Source organism: Nerophis ophidion, linkage group LG22 (genome assembly GCF_033978795.1).
Source record: "Nerophis ophidion isolate RoL-2023_Sa linkage group LG22, RoL_Noph_v1.0, whole genome shotgun sequence".
Classification (NCBI taxonomy): Eukaryota; Metazoa; Chordata; class Actinopteri; order Syngnathiformes; family Syngnathidae; genus Nerophis; species Nerophis ophidion.
Window position 1 is genome coordinate 36,384,279 of NC_084632.1, and position 19,012 is coordinate 36,403,290.

General features: G+C 44.4%; 1 long non-coding RNA gene across 1 annotated transcript in view; it reads left to right on the top strand.

Annotated features, from left to right (window-relative positions):
- The first annotated feature begins 677 nt into the window (after positions 1-677).
- LOC133540832 (uncharacterized) overlaps positions 678-19,012 on the top strand; it is a 47,610-nt gene continuing 29,275 nt past the window's right edge. Inside the window, exon 1 of the long non-coding RNA XR_009803739.1 lies at positions 678-788. This is a non-coding gene — a long non-coding RNA (uncharacterized LOC133540832). The remainder of the gene's footprint in view (positions 789-19,012) is intronic.

The window sequence follows — 19,012 nt, forward strand, 5'->3', positions numbered from 1 at the left end:
ATTTACCCTGTTTTTCGGGGGCATATTTTGTGTTTGATAATGACAATATTGAGGTCGAGAGCCACTGAAAACATTATGATTTTGGCGTGTAGTGCCGTCATTTCGCCACTGTGGGGCGCTGTCATTCTTGTCACGTGTTTCGTTACCATGGCGACGTATGTCGCGGAGAGGGCGCACACGCTGGTGAAAATCCCAATCTGGATAGCCCCTAGTCACCTCTGCCCTGCCACGTGGAGGGCCGTCACGCCTGTCACCTGTTTGGTTGTCATGGCAACGTGTGTCACTGCGGGGGCGCATACACTTGTCAAAATCCCCATCAGGATAGCCACGCATAGCTTCTGCGGGGAGGGTGCTGAAAGCGGTCCGCAGAGTTGCTGTTTTGGCCATAAAAGCGGCCGTTGTCAGGCGGGAGACGGGGAGGCGGAGTCATGTCGCGCCGCGATCGTTGTTTATGTCCGCGAGGGCGTACGAGAATCCACTCTTCGTCTTCCCACGCCGCCATTGTTCGAAAACAGGCGGTGATATTTAATGTAAAATAAGATATGTTGGTAAAAATATGATGGGAATGCAGGTAAGTGGGCTAAAACAAAAAATAAATAGAATGTGAATGAAATAAAATAAAAAGACACCGGCGAGCTTCAGTCCCGAGTGACGCAACTTCCGCCCAAACCGGATGTCTTGGAAAAGAAGGCAGAGAAGAAGAAGATGCACTTCTTCGACAAAAAGGATTATAAAAGAAACAAACAACTAAGGGCGTTTCTGTGAAGAACGATGAAAACAACTCCAAGGTAGAGAGTTTAATAAAATGAATGACTAACTAAAGTGTGTAAACTGAACGTAAAATGAGCGAATTGTCGAAGGACTTTTCGCCTCTTGAGAGCCGGCTCGCCACAGCAACAAACAAATGGAGAAAGGGAAAGGGTAGAAAAGAGGCAAAAAAAATAGCCAAAACTATCTAAATGCAAGTCTTATTGGCGACGTTTCGGTACAAATGTACCTTCTTCAGGCTAAAGACTTGACTAACGCTAAAATGAAAAAGTCTGCTTCTATGTGCAAGGAGAGGCAACCACCAGCCACCCACAAGTTTGGGACAGACAGACAGGAAGACATACATGACAATGGCAATACCCATGCTTGTAAACCCTAAACTGACTAAGGATAAAAATCACAAGTCAAACGTACAGTGACCAGTTCAAGGTGAACAACTTTGTTTAGTCCAGTGTCCAGAAGTGTTTATGTACCATACTGAGCGCAGTGACCAGGGCTATCTGCACGGCCATCACCGGCAGCTTCAAATTTACCCCCATTATCTTGGATTTCTTCAGCTACAGCGGCCTGTTCTTTTTTCCACATAGACATAATTGCAAATTGGAGGTAAAAATGTTGGTGTTTAATGAAGGTCTGTGAACTTATAGCTGGAACCCCAAGATGATGCAAAAACTGTAGAACTTTGCTGACACTGGAACCACTGAACAGCATAGCGGAGGACATCATTAGATTCCCAGCTGGTACATTTCTGATGGTCGGTTGACTTTGCCACAATCGCTGGAAATTACAGCCGAGGCAATTTTGGTGTACATTGATGAATGACCCACGCATCCTCTGAAGCTTGCATTCACATTCTGATTGGCAGGCCGAACAGTGGCTGAAGAGGTCCATCAATGCACCCTCATACACCCTCGACGTGGGCATTTCTGCCATGCCCCGCCAACTTAGCCTCACGCAGACGCCTCATGTCCCCCTCGTCCCACTCAAACATGGCAAATGAGAGCCTATTCATGAATTCGCCATACAGCGTGGAGGCCTCTGTGGAAACGCCCCTGGCAAAGCGGCGCATGAGGTGCCACGCGTCCAGGCACACCACCAGCCTGTCCCAGTCGCCCAACGTAGCCGCCACCTAATGACACAGACACACGTTATGCTCGGCAGGCCATAATTTGAAGACTACCGTACAACAGATCAAAACCTCACCTTAAGCTGTCCGGTGGCGGAGCAGCAGCAGTCACAGTCCACGTGGAGCACGCGAGGAGGGTCTCGCCTGGTCTCCCGGTAGCGGCCGTGGCCAGCAGACCGTGCCCCTTTGCCACCGTCAGCACCGACACGAGCACCTGGCCCAGCTCGGTGCCGACGTTGGTGACTGTTGAGACGCACTTTCAGTGCCGTCTCACCCGGGCCGGGAGCAGGAAAACAATTCGAGGAGGCAGGAGTTGAGTCGAGTAGAAGTATTTTATTTAACACAGTCTGCAGAGAGCGGAGATCGTATAGTACACTTGAACAGTAGTACCAGGAAAACCCAAAGCGATCTGTCTGAGAGTTTGTTGTACAGCAGCTTATATACCCTGTGTCAGTAGTTATCATATTGGTCAGTCTACTGACTGACATCAGTTGCTATGTGTCTCGTGTCTAGGAACCACTCTTGGTTTCCTGTTAAGTTGGTTGTTGCTCAAGCATCTGTTTCCTGTATGTGCAGTGTTTGCTTGGTTTCCTGTTAAGTTCGTTATTGCTCAAACATCTGTTTCCTGTAGGTGCAGTGTTTGGCACACTGAGCCAAATTGAGGTCAGGACGTTTCCTGCATGTTTGGTCAACTCTGAACTCTCAGACATGAGGCTTTGTACACTCCTTATGACCCAGGCAGCCGTTCCCGCGGCTTCACCTGCCAGTTTCTTGGTCATCTAGGAATCACAAAAGATGTAAGGCACTTAATGATATTGTAGTTTGTGCCATTTCTCGGACGTACATTCTTGGTGGAGTCCGTTTTCAGGATACTTCCGAATGTAGGCATAATCCTGGCCTTCGTGTGCTCCATGCGAGGAAGAACCTCCCTCACGCACAGCGACAGCAGCCAGGAAATGCCAGGCAGCGGTTGCATGGAAGGGATACAGGCCCCTCGGCAGCGGGAAGGAGCCAACTGAGCGAAAGCGAGCCATCACCTCCAGGTAGCCAAGTGCCCGAGTCTGCCACTCTCGCGAGTGCTCCACTACCTAGTGGGAGCGAAGCCGAGTGGCACTGTTACCCAGCGTGCAAGCCTGCATCTGCCATAATACCTTCTTGTCACAAGATAACCTGTTAAAGGGGATAGGAACATATTGTTACACAGATTCCAGACAAATGCATCACACATCCTTGCCTCTTTAAATGACTCACATGTAGGAGAGGATTGCCGGGAACTCTGTTTTGCCATGCTTAGCTGCCCGATGATTTTGCTGGCCCACGCGGCATACTTCTTGTGGCACGCGTGGCACTCCAGATACTCTGTGGCCATGTAGTACCAGTTACTTAAGTCCAAGACCTTTCTCAGGGTCTTGTACAGTCCGCAACCCGTCAGCTTGTGCTTGCACTTTGGGCACTCGAGTTTGCAGCCCCAAAGCTTGTACAGGCACCACAGGAAAAAGCGCGAGTGGAAAAACACAGCGGACGAGGCAGGGGGCTGCGTGTAATACTGCAACTTCTTAGGAGGTTGCCACCATAGCTGCAGCCCAGACTTGAGAACCGCTTTCACCTTGGGACCTCGGACAAAAAGCGCACGGCCCACCCAGTCGTGCTGGTCTTCCGGCAGCGTCTGACGCCAAGACTTGGGCAGAAGCTGTGACAGAGGGGACACCCAATTAACACGATGGCAGGAATAACCGCACGCGTTACATCAGCAATGTGCTCGTACCTGGGCGCCTGAAGTCAGGAGCGATGCAGCAGCATCATGTCCGGCGATAGGAGCTGTAAGGCGGGAAGGGCCTGCTTCCAGCGGCATCCTTATCATCTGCAAGGTAGTAGAAGCTGTGGCACATTTCAGTCAGCTCAATTCAGTTCAGATTAGCGTATATTTTGGACAAAGAACGACGATGAAAACTCACGCTGAGATTACACCTCCATGGCTGCTTCAAGGAGCATGGCATCAGTGGGCTCCTCTTCACCTGTAAACAAAGTCAAGCAAACCTTAGGGAGAGCATTTATCTGGGGTTTCAGGTCCGGCCGCGACGCTCTGCGTTTGCGCATCCTTGTCACGCTTCAACACGTAAAACGCTGGAAGGCGTGCATCGTGGAACCCGGTTTTGTCTGCTTGCCTCGTAGCCATTGCAAGTAGCTGTATAGACACAACACATATGTTACAGGTGCAATGGAAAGTATTAAACTATCGGTGTCTAAGTGAAGAACACATTTTCAAGCGTGCGTAAGCGGTGGTAAATACATTATTTGTGCTACCAAAAAGCACCACAGTTTTTTCCGTATCTCAACTGTACCATAGCAATTTGCTCGCTGAGAAAGGAGAAATATTCGACCTGATATTTTCCTGAAAATGCTAAGTCGAATAATTATTCACTTTTTCTCACCAAGGTGGTCTGAGTTTGATTGTGCTCTGCAAACTTTTCCAAAGGCTGTTCAAACAGAGTTTGGACATTTGTCTCTTGGCAGAGTTGCCCTCAATTATCACGATATTCACGAATGTACTTTTCCCTGCTTTCTGCATCGAAGGCTTCTTTAGGATACCCTGAAGCTTCTTGTTCCCTTTTAGAAAAGTTTGAACGTAACCCGTAAAGACGGTACCGCTCTGCTTTTCAAAGTGCCACACCTCCGTAGTCTTACCGACTCTGTACCCCAGCTGCAGAGCTTTGTTGAATTCGACCATGACCCAGACCCCCGTCAGCGCCCTACCTTCCTCATCATGCTCGCAAGGTCCCTGCTGGTTATTGTTTTCGGCACATGTGCGGCAAAGTGTAAAAACTAGTTTGCCCTTGGCCGTTCTGTAGGGTAGCGCAGGGAAATGGAGACCGCGAGGAGGGTGAACGACGGCCCTAACTAGACCGAAATAATTTTGAACGTCGTCAAAATTCGTGTGGATGATGACTGTGTGACCCAGTGGGTAAGGAATTGCGCTGTTGACGTACGGGTAGAGAGACGTGACATCCTCATCCTCACCTGTCGTGTGCCTCAATTTGAAGGCACTCATCCTACCCCCAAAAAGAGTGTGTCGTGGGATAAGAGGTTCGGGGAAATTGCAAGTTTTGAGAGTCTATTACCCCCGGGTGGGACTTTTTTCATCTCATTCCACTCGTGCTCTCTGATGAGGATCATGTTGAACTTGTGGTCGCGCTTTAACGCCTCAGTTTTTTCCTCGGTATCCCTGTGCAACTCTTCGTAAGGAGTGTTTGTCAAAGGACATAAGGCGCTGGATTCGAAACACGTCGGGCATCCGTGATAAAAACACCCCTGAAATTCCCAGACAAACAGTTTGTTGCCAATTACAGAAAATCCCTATGACCCCATCTGTTATTTTCCTTTGTTTAAAGCATGTTGAATGAAAATTCTGTGACGACGCGACTCTCGTTCTAACCATTGGATACTGCCGTGGGAGTAATTTTTACTCTGCACTCGGTAGTTATCCGGGGAAGCTGTGGCTCGAGGAAATTAGTCACACACATTCATGCAAGCTGAAGCTATGGTAATACGGGTGAAAGGATCAACACTTGTCTCGCTCATAAACTCTGCTCTAAATTTGATGCATCCCGCGCAGAAAACCTCGATGTCGTTTTTGCAGTAATGTACCGCTTGTTTTCGGAAATCAAAGACCCCCTCAGCTCCCTTTATGATACCACGTTAGGGTTAGGGCTAACCCTAACCCGGAGTTACGAATTCCGATGGGTAACAGATTTCGGTACAACACCGGCAGTTATCATTAACTGAATGGGGCATAGAAAATGAAGCAGTGTTTCTGTAGACCAGTGATTCTCAACCATTTTTCTGTGATGTACCACCTGTGAACATTTTTTTAATTCGAGTACCCCCTAATCAGAGAAAAAGCATTTTTGGTTGAAAAAAAAAAAGATAAATAAGTAAAATACAGCACTATGTCATCAGTGGCATAGTGATGAACTATGCCACTGAACTATTTGGAAAAAAAGATACAAAAATAACTAAAAACTTGTTGAAAAATAAACAAGTGATTCAATTATAAAGATTTGTACGTATAGAAGTAATCATCAACTTAAAGTGCCCTCTTTGGGGATTGTAATAGAGATCCATCTGGATTCTTGAACTTAATTCTAAACATTTCTTCACAAAAAAAGAAACCAATATTTATGGAACATGTCCACAAGAAATCTAGTTGTCAACACTGTATACTGCATTGTTGTATTTCTTTCACAGTTTATGAACTTACATTCATATTTTGTTGAAGTATTATTCAATAAATATATTTATAAAGGATTTTTGAGTTGTTGCTATTTTTAGAATATTTAAAAAAAAAAACCTCACGTACCCCTTGGCATATTTTCAAGTACCCCCAGGGGTACGCGTACCCCCTTTTGAGAACCACTGCTGTAGACTATTCAATGTCATTGGTGTTTTTCAAACTTTGTGTTTTTCTTATTTACAGCACTCAATGACACACCGTATTTGTGCTTGTAAACTGCATAAAGTGATATAAATACACGCACCCTAAAAAAGGTCAATTTCCCTAATTTATTAACAAAACTGTACCACTTTGATATAAAGATAATAAATTAAAGGAACATTGTTAGTTTGTTCCTCAGTCACCTTTCATCAGAACCCTTTAGTGTTGTCCAGTACCACCAAAAATAGTTTGTTTCTGCATACATTTAGAGGTAGCTTATTTGCTTCAATTTATGTTGGACTTGTTTTAACTGCACCAATACTAAATCGAATTGCTCTGTATTGTGTTCTGTCTATTTTTCCTAACATTGTCTTAGCGGCTGCTCCATAAACAATACACCCATAGTCCAAACATGCCCTGATCAGTTCATCTGCTCCCCAGTTGTAGCTTGAGACTGACCTCATTACAATCAGTACCTTCTTGCACTTTCTCAAATGTATTGATATATGTCTTCCACAGACATTGTTCATCAAACCACAGCCCAAGATATTTAAATTATTTAACTCTCTTAATGATTGGTCCATTTATTGTCAGATTGACGTCACAGATCTCGCGTTTCTTTGTGATAATCATGAAGCACGTCTTGCACACACACTTTTTTCCAAACCCAACTTTTATGAGCAGTCTTCCACTTTATCAGTTGCATCCTGTACAGAGCTGACAGTTTGTCTGACTAGTGATCGCGTGGCTTGAAGTCCACACATATATAGGCTGCAGGTGATGAGTTGATGACAGGCAGGTGACTTGATTAGGGAGCTGGGATCAGCTGTGCCAGGAAGCCAAGCCTACGCCTAAAACACGCCCACTCTCACAAAGACACACACACAGAGACCCTGCATTACATTTTTTTTGTGCGGCCCTCACTGGAAAAAAAAAGCATGGATGCCCCTGACCTAGTGATATTTACTTTTTGTTTTTTAACGAGTGACTAATGACATTGTTTTGCCTCATTTAGCCCTGATAGACTGGGACAGTGACATTGCTTCTCCGCTACTCTTCAGTTCAGTTTCAGTTTATTTGGAACATGCATACAATACAATGTGACGCATCACATAATTCCACATGTTTCATTACAGCACGTCTGAAAAGGAGAAGGAAGAAGCAGAGTTTATTCAATCCTATTCATACCATAGTAATTGTATCCAATTTCCTTGTTGTCTGTAACAGAAAAGTGAAGAAATAAATAATATACCATAGTAAGCATATAAATATGAAATACATAATATTTGTCTCAATAATTAAAAAAAAAAGGGTTCGATATGTTCATCATAATTCTTGTTCTGTGTACTTTGTGAACACATGTAGTTTGAACAGTCTCCTAAACTGAATCATATTAGTACATTGTTAGATTTCTTTGATTAATCGTTCCATAATTTAATTCCACATACTGATATTCTAAAGGTTTTAAGTGTTGTACGAGCATACAAATGTTTGAAATAAAATGTTCCTGTAAGGATATATTTCTCCTCTTTAGTTGAATAATTGTTGTATATTCTTAGGTATCATTTTAGCTGTTTGCAAATGCACCAAATCGTTGATTTTCAATAATTCTGATTTAATAAATGAAGGGTTTGTATGTACTCTATTTCCAACATTATGTAATATTCTAATTGATATTTTTTTTAACACAGTTAGTGAATGAAGCACACATTTGTAGTTTCCCCATATTTCTGCACAATAACTCAGATATGGTAACACAAGCGAGCAGTAGAGAATATGAACGTATTTTTGGTCTAGAACAGAGGTAGGGAACCAATGGTTCTAGAGCCAGATGTGGCTCTTTTGATGACTGCATCTGGCTCTTAGATAAATCTTTGCTGACATTGCTAAACACGATAAGTAATGAATAATTCCGCTGGTAATCACAGTGCTAAAAATATATAACATTCTCATGCATTTTAATCCATCCATCCGTTGTCTACCGCAATTCTTCAAGAAGCCGCATTAATGGTAAGAAGTATTTTATTTATTATTGGTTAGCTTCAGAATAACAATGTTGTTAAAAAGAATAAGAATATTCTAAAAATGTTGGTCTTACCTAAAAATGCACGCATTTAGTTGTATTCAGTGTTAAAAAATGGCTCTCACGGAAATACAAAAGCCACAAAGGTTCTCGACCCTGGTCTAGAACATGTTTTGCTTTATTCATTATTGACGTGTTTCTTGCTACTCAATCATCAATCAATCAATGTTTATTTATATAGCCCCAAATCACAAATGTCTCAAAGGACTGCACAAATCATTACGACTACAACATCCTCGGAAGAACCCACAAAAGGGCAAGGAAAACTCACACCCAGTGGGCAGGGAGAATTCACATCCAGTGGGACGCCAGTGACAATGCTGACTATGAGAAACCTTGGAGAGGACCTCAGATGTGGGCAACCCCCCCCCCCCCCTCTAGGGGACCGAAAGCAATGGATGTCGAGCGGGTCTAACATGATACTGTGAAAGTTCAATCCATAGTGGCTCCAACACAGCCGCGAGAGTTCAGTTCAAAGCGGATCCAAGACAGCAGCGAGAGTCCCGTCCACAGGAAACCATCCCAAGCGGAGGCGGATCAGCAGCGTAGAGATGTCCCCAACCGATACAGGCGAGCGGTCCATCCTGGGTCCCGACGAGCGGTCCATCCTGGGTCTCGACTCTGGACAGCCAGTACTTCATCCATGGTCATCGGACCGGACCCCCTCCACAAGGGAGGGGGGGGGGGCATAGGAGAAAGAAAAGAAGCGGCAGATCAACTGGTCTAAAAAGGAGGTCTATTTAAAGGCTAGAGTATACAGATGAGTTTTAAGGTGAGACTTAAATGCTTCTACTTTATCATATAATATATACAAAACAGGGAAAACAAAAACACTTGCTCAACGGCATGAAAGACAATTTAACTATAAACTTAAACAGCAAGATGGCAAGACTAAAGACATGAAAAAAAAGAGTGCACTGTGGCATAAATACAAAACTTACGTGGATCAAAAGGAACAGCGTAGCAAGGCATGAAGCAGGTAAACGAGGTCGTGAAGAAGGTAATGTTGCCAGCATGGGCAGCGTGTGTACGAGTGTGACGATCCCAGGACGAAGACCAGAAAAAGAGTGACTTAAATAGCTGTGATGATTAGTGAAAACAGGTGAGGCTGAGAACAGGGACGTGACATGACAGGTGAAAAGTAATGAGTTGAGATGGAAACAAACAAAACCAGGAAGTGCAAAACGTGACTGAATGTCCAAAAACGAAACATAGCATGACTAAAACCAAAACATAACTTACAGGCGTGACAAATTCCTCACAATAAAAGTAGTTCCTCGGTAGCCCTGTGTAACTCCTCGTAAGGAGTGTTTGTCAAAGGACATACATACATGTCTTTAATGTCCTCTGTGTTCTTTGATGTTTGATGTTTTCCTCTTACACACATGGAAGAGGGATGTGTACTATGGCTATGAGTTGTTGTTGTTTTTTTTCCCCCTTGGCCTCAGTCTGCACCCCCACTCCAGGGCCTAGGCTAAGACCGATTTTTTAATTTTATTTTAATCTTCTATTCCCCCCCCAACCACCCTTGTTTACCTGTATGTCATCTTTTTTGTAAGGGGCGCTGGAAGCCGGCAGACCCGTCAGCGATCCTGTTCTGTCTCCCTGTAATGTTTGTCTGATCTTGAATGGGATTGTGCTGAAAATTGTAATTTTCCTGAAGGAACTCTCCTGACGGAATAAATAAAGTACTATCTATCTATACGGCGCTGGGTTTAAAACACGTTGAGCATCCGTGAGAAAAACACCTCCAGCAAATCCGTCTACAAAGTAAAATGATAAATGATGAATGGGTTGTACTTGCATAGCGCTTTGACACTACTTCCACATTCACCCATTCACACACACATTCACACACTGATGGAGGGAGCTGCCATGCAAGGCGCCAACCAGCACCCATCAGGAGCAAGGGTGAAGTGTCTTGCTCAGGACACAACGGACGTGACGAGGTTGGTACTAGGTGGGATTTGAACCAGGGACCCTCGGGTTGCGCACGGCCGCTCTCCCACTGCGCCACGCCGTCCCTATGTATGCCCCTATCTGTTTTTCTCCTTTGTTTAAAGCGTGCTGAATGAAAATCCTGCGATGATGCGACTCCCATTCTAACCACTGGATGCTGGCGTGGGAGTCATTTTTACACAACCCTCGGTAGTCATCCGGGGAAGGTGTGGCTATAGCGCATGGCTCGAGGAAATTAGTCACAAACAACTTCATGCAGGCTGAGGCTATGGTGATACGGGTGAAAGGATCAACACCCGTGTCGCTCATAAACTCTGCTCTAAATTTGATGCATCCCGCTCGGTGAACGTCCGTCGTTTTTGCAGTAATGTACCGCTTGTTTTCGGAAATCAAAGACCACTCTGCTCTCTTTATGATACCACGTCTCAAACTCACCCCTCTCGACGGCCGTCATGTGTTCTCAACCGTAATTGCTGATTGGGGGGTATTTTCCAACATAGTTTAAATGTTCCTCTGAAATACATTTGTGAGGAAAATACTCCTTAGACCAGCAATCGTCGAGTCCCAGCGCTTTAGGCATCGCGCTGAGCGGCATGGTAAGGAAGGAAAGCGAGGCAATGTATTTTAGCCTTAAATCAAGGTCTTCAAAACAGAGAACTTTACTCCCCTGCATGATGATAGAGGGTGCTATACCCAACTGTACCATACCTCTCAGGATCAAGTAACCGTCAAATCCTCTCGAATTGTGTGCGATAAATGTAGATTGACGATAACAAGGTTTCCTGAAATGTGTAAGGAAAACTGTAACGCAGTCCGGACCAAAAGCATACCACTTTTCTCCTTGCATCGTCTTTGTACTGACTTCAAAGGGAATGTGAGTGTTTTGTCATCGACAAACGTCTCAAAATCATAGAGTAGGATTTTATCATTGTGCTCTACATCACATGCTTGAGGTTGTATATAGCAAAGATGTCCTGTTCCGGTTGCCTCTGTCGCTGCGGAGTAACGCCTCTCTACATAATTGACATTTTAACGTAGGGCCGTCATCGAAAAACCAGCAGGGCCGAGTCATCCACAAACAGGAACAATTCAGTCGCATGCTGATGACATGTCATTTATGTATATTAGGAACAGTAAAGGCCCTAACATACTGCCTTGAGGGAGTCCACAGCTTACTGAGAGGGGGGGGGGCACAGTGCCGTTCACTTCTACCACCTGTTTTTTCCCCTCCAAGTAAGATTGCATCCAGCTCGATGAGGTTTTATCGAATCCGATTGCTCTGAGCTTATCCAACAGTATAGCGTGGTTAACGGAGTCAAAGACCTTCTGAATGTCCAGCATGACCATGCTGCAGTATTTGCCTAACTATCCAACAGGGGAATATGACGTCGTAACACCTTCACGAACAGGAGACCTCTGAGCTTCATTTAGGGATATTCCGGGACTGGTAACATTTTGAAAAATAACTAAAAAAAATACAACAAGCCACTGGGAACTGATTTTTATTGTTTTTAACCCTTTTGAAATTGTGATAATGTTCCCCTTTAAGCTGTCACATCCACGAATGTTCTCCAGAGATCCATAATATGGGCGGGCAAAAATGTAACGGTTGCTTGGGGAAATTCCAACCTCATCTCTTGTTTTGATCAGAGGTTCCACGGACTCGTGTACGTTTGTTGGAAACAGCACTGGTTCCTTGCGGCCTCTTTCTCCCCGGGTTTCCACCCTGATGAGATTCTGACACAATTTCTTCTCAAATGGTGACAGGCTCTTCAGAATTTCATCATGCATACTGCGTTTGTTTCTCAGCAGGTATGTCTGTACTTCCATCGTTGAAACTTCTCCTTCTCGACGTCGATTAAATAAAATCAGCTGTGTCAGGGTGACTTGCGACAGCTCACTCCATGAGCTTTTTGATGGATGGACAATGAGAGCCTTTTTGTTCAACTCTTCAAGGGATTTTAAATGATCCTGGAGCTTTTTGATGTCTTCTAGCAGCATGGTGTAGTGGGTAAGGCGGCCGTGCCAGAAACCTGTGGATTGCAGGTTCGCTTCCCACCTATTGACATCAAAGTAGCTGCTGTTGTGTCCTTGGGCAGGACACTTCAACCTTTGCCCCCGGTGCCGCTCATACTGGTGAATGAATGATGAATGAATGATTGGTGGTGGTCGGAGGGGCCGTAGGCGCAAATTGGCAGCCACGCTTCCGTCAGTCTACCCCAGGGCAGCTGTGGCTACAGATGTAGCTTACCACCACCAGGTGTGAATGAATGATGGCTTTCCACTTCTCTGTGAGCGCTTTGAGTATATAACAATAGAAAAGCTCGGTATAAATCTAATCCATTGTTATTATTATTCTGATAGAGACAACATTTGGGGGCTGTTCCATTTCTTCTGGTACAGGGTTTTCAGTGCGTTGGATGACACGTGTTGTCCATTCTAGTTCAATTAATTTGATGGACTGTTACGCCCTTCCCTTTAAGGCATTATTCTTTTGAGGCAGAGCCTCTTCTTGCACAATAGTGAGTGGCGCAGTTTCAGTGCTGTTGAGAAAACTGAGAATCTGTTTGTTTAGGCATCAAACCCAGTCATATTTTTTACAGCCTCAAGTACTGTGTTGAACTTTCCTGGGTTGATCAAGTCCTTCAAAAAGATAACGTCTTTGTCAATTTTTCGAGCCGACAAAACAAGTCTGGCAAGTTCTCTCATCTTGTTCCTGACGTCTGCCCGATGACGCGGAACTTCTCCATTTTTGAGGAACATTCTTTCTCCCAGTGAAAGAATCAGGTCATCTGATTTCACCGCTTGTGCAACAATGTCATATGTCATGGCCTGAGGAATTTATTTGAGTCCGGTAGAAATTGTTGTGTCCAAGGGCAACATCAGGGAAGAACTTGCCTGAACTTTTCTTTTCACCGGTCCATCGTTTTTCACTTGCAGTTTGCAATGCTTATGTCTCCAGAGGTCAGTTCTGACATACATAGCGAAGCAAAACTTGCAAGGCAGATAGTCTGTTGCTGAGGATATATATCAATCAATCAATCAATCAATGTTTACTTATATAGCCCTAAATCACTAGTGTCTCAAAGGGCTGCACAAACCACTACGACATCCTCGGTAGGCCCACATAAGGGCAAGGAAAACTCACACCCAGTGGGACGTCGGTGACAATAATGACCCAGTTGGACGTCGGTGACAATGATGACTATGAGAACCTTGGAGAGGAGGAAAGCAATGGATGTCGAGTGGGTCTAACATGATACTGTGAAAGTTCGATCTATAATGGATCCAACACAGTCGCGAGAGTCCAGTCCAAAGCGGATCCAACACAGCAGCGAGAGTCCCGTTCACAGCGGAGCCAGCAGGAAACCATCCCAAGCGGAGGCGGATCAGCAGCGCAGAGATGTCCCCAGCCGATACACAGGCAAGCAGTACATGGCCACTGGATCGGACCGGACCCCCTCCACAAAGGAGAGTGGGACATAGAAGAAAAAGAAAAGAAACGGCAGATCAACTGGTCTAAAAAGGGAGTCTATTTAAAGGCTGCTTGTCTTTTTGGTATTATTAGTCCATTCCCAGAGGATAGCACTGAACAGTCATGGTGGTAATTCCCCACATTTCGTATTTTCTCCAGCAGAAGACGGTCCTGTGTGGATCCTTGCCTGTGTGCAAGTGCCTTAGCTACTTCAACCTTATCAACGTGCTTTTGCTTCAGATGTCTTGTGAGCTTCTCAAACGGCTTCTCACAGTAAAGGCAGTAATTCTTCTTGTCATATTTCCGCTGGTGTTCTTTGTTTGAGGACATTTTCACGTTGATATGACTTTGTTGAGGGTTACTTCCATGAACAGTTCTGTCCATTTTTGAAGGAGGTTTTCTTGTGCATGTTATTTTTCCAGAGAAAGGAAAACATGTGGCTCAGTTGTCTGAAAAAAAAAGAAGAAAAAGGATTATTAATAAAAAAAATAGATATAATAAATTCATGCCTGCGTTACCTATTTGTACAAACTTTTCATGTACAGGTGAAACTCGAATTTTTTTTTATTATTTTGCCAAAAAATCAAATATTTCAGTAATTAAAATTGCAGTGAAACTAATATATAGACTCATTAATTGCAAAGTGAGAAATTTCAAGCGTTTATTTGTTATATTTTGATGATTATAATTTACAGCAATGGTTCCCAAACTTTTGCAGGCTGGCGCCCCCTTGGCTCCCCAGTGAATTCCTAGCCCCCGCCCAACTCTTTCTTGATATTTGGTATGCTGCAATTTGAAAAGAGAAAGGTTAAACACAAATGTGTATTTCACAAATAAAACCCAATTTAGTAAGCCAATTTATTTTTTTGCAGTTTTAACTGTTTCAGCAACATAAAATGGTAAATAAACATTCCACCAGTAACCTTCATTGTCTCACACTTAATATTAATGGGATGGATGTGCTTGGTGCAGGGACATAAGCTTCTCAACATCAGGCTGGAACTCAGAAGAAGTCGTAGATCCCCGCGGTCAGTAATTTTCAGTCGGTTTCTTTGCCTGGAAAGAAGCAAGGCGACTGCACTGAAGCCCCGTTCTACTAAATATGATGTTGGCGTGTGGTAACCGGACCCTGATGCGTCGTCCACTGACTCGTCCTGCTGCACGTGTTGTGTACAAATCGTCAAACAAACGTTCGAACTTCTGACTTCGACTTCGGACTGCCGCCCCCCTACCGCCCCCTTCTTCCTCACCGCCCCCCCATATCTTTCCACCGCCCCCAGTGGGGCGGTACCGCCCACTTTGGGAACCACTGATTTACAGCTTATATGAAAACCCCAAACAGAAATGTTGGACCCCTTTTGCCTTACCTTACTGAATTACTGATAGCATCCATGCCACGCCGCATTTAGGCATTAATTCATATAAAGGGGGCCCAAACCAAGTTTGATTGATTGATACTTTTATTAGTAGATTGCACAGTTCAGTACATATTCCGTACAATTGACCACTAAATGGTAACACCCGAATAAGTTTTTCAACTTGTTTAAGTCGGGGTCCACGTTAATCAATTCTTGGTACAAATATATACTATCAGCACAATACAGTCATCACACAAGTTAATCATCATAGTATGTGCATTGAATTATTTACAATATTTACAATCTGGGGGGTAGAATGAGGAGCTTTGGTTGATATCAGTATTTAAGTCAACAATTGCATCAACAGAGAAATGTGGACATTGAAACAGTGTAAGTCTTATTTAGTAGGATATGTACAGCCAGCAGAGAACATAGTGAGTTCAGATAGCATAAGAACAAGTATATACATTAGAAGTACATTTGAGTTGTTTATAATCCGGGGAGATGGGATGTGAATGGAGGAGGGTATTAGTAAAGTGTTGAAGTTGCCTGGAGATGTTGTTTAAGAGCGGTTTTGAAGGATAGAGATGCACTTACTTTTACACCTGTTGGGAGTGCATTCCACATTGATGTGGCATAGAAAGAGAATGAGTTAAGACCTTTGTTAGATCGGAATCTGGGTTTAACGTGGTTTGTGGAGCTCCCCCTGGTGTTGTGGTTATGGCGGTCATTTACGTTAAGGAAGTGGTTTGACATGTACTTGGGTATCAAGGAGGTGTAGCGGATTTTATAGACTAGGCTCAGTGCAAGTTGTTTTACTCTGTCCTCCACCCTGAGCCAGCCCACTTTGGAGAAGTGGGTTGGATTGAGGTGTGATCTGGGGTGGAAGTCTTAAAGTAACCGGACTGGCTTATTCTGGGATGTTTGGAGTCTAGATTTGAGGGTTTTGGAGGTGCTGGGGTACCAGGAGGTGCATGCGTAATCGAAGAAGGGTTGAATGAGAGTTCCCGGTAGAATCCTCAAGGTGCTTTTGTTGACCAGAGAGGAGATTCTGTAGAGGAATCTCGTTCTTTGGTTGACCTTTTTGATCACCTTGGTTGCCATTTTATCACAGGAAAGATTAGCCTCTAGAATGGAACCTAGGTAGGTGATCTCATCCTTCCTGGTGATAACAATGTCACCCACTTTTATAGTGAAGTCACTGACTTTCTTAAGTTTGATATGGGACCCAAAGAGGATGGATTCCATTTTACCTAAGTGTATGGATAGCTTGTTGTCAGCAAGCCAGGTGCAAATATTGAGGAGTTCAGCACTGAGGATTGGTTCCACCTGTGACTTGTCCTTGCCGGATACCAGCAGGGCCGAGTCATCCGTAAAACGGAACAATTCACAGTGGCATGCTGATGACATGTCATTTACGTATATTAGGAACAGTAAAGGTCCTAGTATACTGCCTTGGGGGACTCCACAGCTTACTGAGAGGGGAGGGGACACGGTGCCGTTCACCTCTACCACCTGTTTCCTCCCCTCCAAGTAAGATTGCATCCAGCTCGATGCGGTTTCGTCGAATCCGATTGCTCGGAGCTTATCCAACAGTATAGCGTGGTTTACGGTGTCAAAGGAATGTCCAGCATGACCATGCCGCAGTATTTGTCCGCGTCCACCTCATGTTTGATGTGGTCGGTCAGATAGAGAAGGCATGTGTCAGTGGAGTGGTTAGTTCTGAAGCCGGATTGGAATTTGTACATTAGTTTATTAGTAGCAAGGTAAACTATTTTCTCCATTACTTTCGAAATGGAACTGAGAATAGAAACAGGTCGGTAGTTACCAGGTTCTAATTTGCTTCCTTTTTTATAAAGGGGGGTTACTCTTGCTATCTTGAAATCCTTGGGTACTTGGCCTTGTTTGATTGAGAGGTTTATTGTATGAGTGATTATTGGGGCAATGGTGGTGGCAGAGTCCATGAGGAATCTGGAGGGGATATTGTCAAGGCCGGTGGCCTTGTTTGGGTGGAGCGCGCTCAATTTGTTAAGCACCTCGTTAGCTGAGACCATTTCTAATTTGAAATTGTTGTTGACTACTCCTAGCTTTCTGTAGAAGGCTTTAATGTGATCCACACCAAAGCGACCAGAATGTTGGGATAGCTTGTTTACGAGAGTTGTGGCTATGTTGGTGAAAAAGGTGTTAAGTCTGCTTGCTACCTCTATTTTGTCTGTAATGAGGGCGTGACCCTCCTTGATGTCGATGTTGGTGAGTCTGGTTTTAAGTTTCTGGCTGCATCCAGGAAGTTGGTTGTTGAGAATTTTCCAGAGCTCACGTGGCCTTTTTGTGTTTTCCTCTATTTTGTCGTTGATATACATTTTTTGTAAGTATTTAGTCAGGTTGTTTGTCTTATTTCTTAATTTATTGCATTGCTTTTTGAGTGTTGAAAGGAGTGATTTGAGGTTATTATTATTGGGTTGTTTATTTACTTCGGTTTTAAACTTTTGGTATTCGAAATATTTTCTCTCCCTGTCTTTTATGGCAGCTAATAGGTCTGGATTGATCCATGGTTCAGAGCGGGCTTTGATCCTGACTGTTCTCATGTGAGCCATATCATTTAGTATAGCTAGGAACGCTGTTTTGAAGCAATCCCAAGCATCTTCAACCAGGTTGCTCGTGAGCACAGGGGACCAGTCCCACTCACCTAATTTGAGGTTGAAATTATCACTGTTGTATTTTTTAAGGGATCTGGATTGAGGTGTTATGTGGCCATTGGTTTTTTAGGTTTACTTATTTTGCGCGTGCAGACTGTTATATAGTGGTCACTAGATCATGACCCCACTATTTTTAATATTATGCCGGTCCGATGTGAGGATGAGATCTATGGTTGACTGGGTGGAAACACACACCCGTGTGGGGAGTGTTATTAGCTGGGAAAGAGCGTGCAGATGATAGAATTTGCTATAAGATTTGAAGACAGGTGCATCTCTGCGTTGAATATCTGTGTTCAGATCTCCAGTTATAATAATCTCCATGTTTTCTACACCAGCTAAGCACTCCTCCAGGGCACCATAGAAATCACTCTGATTAGGGGGTCTGTATACAGTCCCTATTAGTACCGGTTTAGCGTTAGTGAATTTGATTTCTGCCCACACAGATTCAAGGGTATAGTGGTTGAGATCAGAGCGAGTTATGTATTTAATATCCTGGGGAATATACATACAAACACCACCACCATGTTTATTCCTGTCCTTTCTGATGACCGAGAAGTTTTCTATCTCTATCTCTGAATCAGAAACACTATCATCTAATTTAGTTTCGGAGAAGCACAGGATGTTTACCTTATTGTTGTGGAACATTTCTCTGATTTGGTCGAGTTTATTTCCAGAGAGGCTGTTCACATTAAGATGGATGATGTGTAGCCCACCGGAACCAAAGAGAACATCAGAGTCCGTTGGAGAGAAGTACTGTCCAGAAGATGGAGGGGTGTTGGTTGTTATTGAGGTTTCTGTGGCAAGACTTGGGGGAGGAGGAGAGGGAGAGAGGCGCATTGTTCGTCGTCCAGGTGATGGGGGAGCGGCGTGGTTGAAGAGGGGGAGGGGGGGCCAAGTATGAGTGGTGGGGGTAGATGTGGTTTTCGCGGGTTTTGGTGAGGTTGAGAACAAAGACCATGGATCCACGAAGAGACCCCCGAAACCTGTGTAGGCCGTGGGGGGTTCAGGTGACGCGGCGATGACCCTCAAGGTTTCGGGAGAGGTTAGGAGGACCTCCGCCCTGCCGACTTTAATGGTGGCCAGGGAGTCGTCAGAAGCCGTTACGCCGTCCGCCG